Source organism: Stegodyphus dumicola, chromosome 1, assembly GCF_044657685.1.
Source record: "Stegodyphus dumicola isolate Sdum_Otavi_A_Nest chromosome 1, ASM4465768v1".
Classification (NCBI taxonomy): domain Eukaryota; kingdom Metazoa; phylum Arthropoda; class Arachnida; order Araneae; family Eresidae; genus Stegodyphus; species Stegodyphus dumicola.
In genome coordinates, this window is record NC_140768.1 from 293,037,441 (window position 1) to 293,043,440 (window position 6,000).

At 34.4% G+C, this 6,000-nt stretch overlaps 1 protein-coding gene across 1 annotated transcript in view; it reads right to left on the reverse strand.

Moving 5' to 3' along the window:
- The window catches only part of LOC118193542 (teneurin-m-like), an 826,904-nt gene extending 824,291 nt beyond the window's left edge, over window positions 1–2,613 (reverse strand). Inside the window, exon 1 of the mRNA XM_085808642.1 lies at window positions 2,323–2,613. The gene's annotated coding sequence lies outside the window, so the exon portion shown is untranslated. The remainder of the gene's footprint in view (window positions 1–2,322) is intronic.
- Between the last annotated feature and the right edge of the window lie 3,387 nt (window positions 2,614–6,000).

Here is a 6,000-nt window from a genome sequence, read left to right on the forward strand (position 1 = left end):
GGATTTTCAAAATATGTTATTATAACTTTAATAAATAAGGTGTTCATTTTTTTAAAATATTGATATGCAAATAAACTGAATACTATTTGATAAATTAAAAAAAAGATGAAAATGAAACACTTTACAATACATGAATAAGGAAGCGTGAACCAACTTCCTTGCCAGAAATCCCGCAGTATCTCAAACAATTAAGTTCCAAAAGGTACAGTCTTTCTCCCAAAGAATTTCATTTCGTGAGAGTTCACGAAGAACTTTGTATACAGCGAAATTTTTAGTGATTTTCGCTAGCTAATCGCAGCCAGAATAACCACTGGAACATCAAAGGTCAGCGGACTAAGAAAAAGATTGAATACAATTTTGAAATCTTTTTTAGGATAAATGGAGCAAAAGATTTTGGTTTCTGAAAACTTTCACTATTTTTAATTAAGCTTAAAAATTTCAACATGCTCGACTTAAAGTTTTAAAACATTTAGCTGTAAAAAACAGAAAATTTCATATGAACTAATCGTAAATGATATCTGCATCACGCAATATACAAAATTCGAATATCTTCAAGATTCAAATCATGAAGTCATTTTTCAGGCATTAAAAGGTAGTTAAGGTAAATCCACTGTGAACACATAAGTTATTAGATAAGAACAAGCAAATTAATCTTTCATTATTTGTAATATTTGACACTAATTAAAAAAAATCCAGTCTATTCACGATAGCCTTTTTTTTCAGTAGCTTTTGTTCTTAACGTGACGCCATCACAGTCAATTTTATTAAATGCTGACTTACTATAATAAACTCAATTTGAAAACTACAAACTTAAAAAATAAGAGGCTGAAATTCCATCCCTTTTGAGAGATGCGAATGGACAGCGCTTGCAGTAAAGTTTTAATTCTGTTACCACATTCTGAAGTATTACAGTATAATACAACCGACAACTAAAGTACGAGTATTATAAATTATAATTCACTAATTATAACTAAGTATCATAATACCACCGAGAAGCAACTAAAATAAATATATTGGATTTAATAAAAAGCATATTTAAATTTTGCAATAAATGACTCAATATGGCACATGCAGATACATTCTAAGTTAAAAATGAAACCATGAAATACAGCCGAACTTGGAAGAAAATAAAGTATCGCTAAAGTTCTCTAAACATTAAATGTAAATCAGAAGTGTAAAGAAATAATCGCAACAACACTATCCGAAATATGGTGGATAAAGCATTAACATGCTGACAAAACTAATAAATGCGTATTGATGACGAATAAAATAATCCTATTTCATATTCTAATCATCAATACTTGATATTTAGAAACACTAGAAAATATTTGTTTTAAGAAAATCAATTACACTAACATAACAATTCACCTTTTTCAATTAACAGAAAATGTTTTCACTGAAAAGCAGTAAACCTTGAAAAGTGAAACCTAAGCAATATTCATGGCGTGCGGAACCAAATTTACGTAACGCAGTTCCGTAAAAACTACGGTATACTCAGCCAAGCTAGTGTAAATCGATATCGTTCGTTTTTGTAACAATTAAAACTTGCTCCAGAATATGCCAGAGATGTTGCATATACCAGATCTAAAGAGTTCAACGATGCAAGCTCCTAGGAAACATCATGATAATCAAAGGAGGTTTGGACTTCTGAAATTGATTACCTTTGGAAACTGATTACCTTCTTCTTCACGTTTAGATTAAGTACGTTCAAATGAGTCTCACGACGTAAGAATTAGAATACCGAACCTAATAGTGTAAAGTATTTACGTTTTAATAATGGTAATACTTTATCTGACATACAACGGCTAGAGCTACATAATCGACATCTGCTAATCTGTTGAGAAAACGTTATACCATTTTGATAACATTTTGTTTGGTTTGAGACCTGCCGGTTCGGAAGGATTTACAGTTTAACAAAAATTACGTTCCAAATTTAACATACTAGGAAGATTTTTTAATATAACGGGCTTGCCTTTTTATGAATAATATTTTAATGATTTCCGTTGGTACGAGTTATGGATTTTTAATGCCATCCTCCTTCATAGCTTTCTAAATTACCATTTTTCTTACTGTCGGTTTCGTAAAATCAAACATCGGTTGTAACAGTAATAATACTTCATCACACATTAAACTTCTGGAAACGGGATTTATTTGGCTTACCATTCCCTTTTATGAAATTGTTATCAGTACTTTTCAATTACATGTAAATAAAATGGTAGCCTTTCATTCACGCCTTGATTCTTTACAGTTTTATTAAACGAGGTGAACATTTAAGCGAAGAGATTCTTTCAACTTGAATAATAGAGATTATCGAGATCTTACCTGCAGTCAGTCGAATGAAGAGAAAAGTCAACTTTTCCACCAGCAGAAAAGTTCGCGTAGAATTTCTCCGAGGAGATAATAAATATAAAAAAAAACACACGAAGTCTACCTTTCGTGAAATATGAGACCACGGTTAATTAAGTATTAATATGGGGACGCAAACTGGGAAGTTACGGATACAGCTATCTATCCAGAGTCGAATGAGTGGGACACACGTGCAGCTGTCACATCCGCGAGCTACAAGAGCGCCGATAACTTGTTCGGTGAGCGCCGGAGACACTTCTGTGGCTCCCGTTCTGCCCGGGAATAAAACGGGAGAGAGAGCGCGAGGGCAACGGGGGTGTTACTGGAGTCGAAGATCGTCGCCAGGAGTGTAGCCAAATGAAGCGATAAGCGAGGTCGTCTGGCTGAAAAGCGCGACGACAAGCTTGAATCTCGGGATGGCAGTTAGAGGATGAAAGTGAAGATGCATCGGAAGAAGCATCTATGATGAGGGGAGAAATATTTTTAACGTTAAGCGTAATGCGTTTATAAGTACTCAGCTTAGACTCTGTTAGTAAAGTTCCAAATAAAAATACAAATGCCCTTGAGCGAAATATTATCAAGAAGATTTTAATTAGCATTTGCAACAGTACTATTATATGACGCAAGAAAGCTTTAAAGAGAGATTTAATTTCTTAGAAGTAATTTACATAGCAAACATTTTTTTCCCATAGTGATCAAGTTCCTCCATTCCTTTCAATACAGATATACTTCGTACTTTCAAAGTTATTCTCTTGTGTTGTTGCGCCTTGTCTCACTTGTTCGGCAATAACATCAGAACAAGGTCACGAAATTCGTCGCGGCAAGGAGAGCAAGGTTTCGTCTGTCGTTGGCTAGAGCCTTGAGCACTATACACATGACAGCCCCAGTTGTGATACAGAGCAACCCGGGGGAAAACTCGTCCGATGGTCTTCCACCTTCCTTCCCCTATTACCAACCTATCGAGAGGACTTTCGGCTGGCCAAGTATTTAAAGTGCTCCCATGCCGCAAAGGCAGTATGCATTTGCAAACATCCATGCTGTCTCCGGGATTCGAACCTGGGCCCTTTGGTATCGCAGTTGCTGTATCATGTATTAAGTATAATCATATATCACTTATTAGAAGCCTTATGCAATAACATATATGACTTCGTATTTACATTGTATTATGTTAAATGTATCGTAATCTGCTATTTACACAAATGCAACAATTCCTTATTGCCTGTTTAAACTGTGTCATATGCACATCTATTTTTAACTGGCATTATATTTTCAATGTATTTTACCGCAAACATATTAATCCATACCTTTGTATTCATCATTACTGTAATCTGCTGTAAACTACTGTATTTTTGTCATCCTATACTGGATTTTTATCATACTGAACCGTATTTTTATCATATTATAATCTCTCTATAGTTATATGTTTGACTTCTTCTCAGGAGTTTATTCTCGCGCTGTGTCCTGTATTAAGTTTAATGATATATCACTTGTTAGAAGTCTTATGCAGTAACACATATCATTTCTTAACTACATCGTATTATGTTAAATGTATCGTAACCTGTTATTTACACAAATGCAACAATTTTACTGCCAAGGTATATCACAATTGTTTGTAATGAATCATTCATTTTCAATTATTTACTCATGTACTTGAATGAGTGTTGTCCTAAGGCTTCTCTAGATCATGGCGCACGTAGTGCTATACTAATTAACCGTATGGTACAGGCATAGTGCCAACGTTCCCCGTTCCTTATCCTTATCCTTATGCTTGGTATCGCAGTAGACTCTTCTAAGCACTAGGCCCACCAGCGGCCGAGCGGCAAAGTCGCTGAACACTGGTAGTTCGGTCCGAGGTTCGAATCCCGCGAACACGTTGGCTGCATGAGTGTTTTCGTTGTTTTCCCCATGTGTAACGTGCATACGAGCCAGTTTCCCTTAGAAAGTCTTCCAAGAAGGCATTCCTCCCCTTAGACAGATAGCCCTCGAGGCTTTGCCGTAATTAAATAATCTAACCACTATACCGTCTGGGCGGCTCAAAGTTGTTCTTCTGGTAGATCCTTATCACAGTACGAGGAAAATATTTTTTCTGTATTTATAAAGTTGTCATACATAGTTTTTGTGACATCTTTTCCGCTCTCGTACTTTATCCGAATGTAAGAGCTTTGTGTTTTAGAAAGAAACCAGAGGTCTTGAGCAGCTATATCAAAGAAATGGGTTGTTGAACTAGACTAAGCCCTAGGTTCTTAGTAACCGGAATAATTTTGATATGTTTATACTAATATTAGATTTCCGGCTTAGACAAAGTTATCGACACTATCCCAGTCATGTCCAAACGAGTTGAATAAACGTATTTTCTGTAAGGAAAATATATTAATCGTATACATAAGTTACATTTTTAAAACAGAATACAATTTTGGACCTGGCTTACATGTTACTGTATCTGAAAATGTTATAGTGAAATGAAGTTACTTCGCTAATCCATAATGTATGGCATTGTTCAGACTGCCAGAACAATGCCATACATTATGGATTAACGTAGTAATTTCATTAGTAGACAAAGCAAGCTGTGCTACATTGGAATATCTCAGGAAAAAAAGTATCTTCGATATCACGTTATAATACTACAGAAAAATAAATCTACATTATTTTTCAGCTAATAAGCGCCAACTTTTGATTAAGCGTTCGATAAGCAATGGCGGCCTGAACAGTTTTTCGATTTCTTTGGATTTTTATTAAGAACGTTGAATCAAAATTTGTCGTCTCGGTACAAATGATCAAATCTCGAAAGGCTTTAATATATCGTCGTCGTTTCAGGCTTTAATAATTGTGAAAGGATACTCGCATAATGAATCGTGAGCACAAGATGGAAAGAAGTACAATTTTTACTTTCATATTTTTGATTAACTATTAAATATTTGCTGAAAATGTGAAATGGAAACTTAAGCATCATAGAAAATTAATGCAACTTATTCCACTTAATAGAATTTTAAATTGACTTAGTTAACTAACAAAGGTCATCAATAAATTATTTTTTATAAAGTTTACTAGTAATTTTCCATGGTAAGTATATTATAAGAAAGATTAGAAAGAGGAAACTAAGTAACTTCATGGACTTATCTATAAAAAAATTGCTAAGGTAATTATGAAATTATTTTCTCCACTTTTGTTAATCTGATCGTCATGCGATCATTTGAACATTTATTTTTTACCAGGATATTTTTTCGACGACGATGTTTTTAAACTACGAAGTTTTTGAACCGCTTTATTTTCGACGACGAAATTTTGTACCACGATATTTTCTTCTTTGCTTTATTTTCTCCCACGATATTTTAGGCATTAACCCAATTCGATGGTAGATTCAGATAGTACAAAATGGTCTTATTATCAAACATACATGAAGTTTTCTTAAGAAAAAATGGGATTTTAAACACTCCCATTCTGTACTTTATCTTATTTGTTCGTAAAGGAAAGTGTCCCAACTAGTGCAATGTCGCTCTGGTAGATACTGCTCTATATCAAAAATTTCAACTTCAATCCATTCACATGTACCACGATTTCAGCCCAAATACGGATTTAATGTGTCTTTTTCGGGACGGCAGACAAACCTATCACTAAGATACCGAAAGTGGCAAATCAGTTGCTGCTAATTTCTGT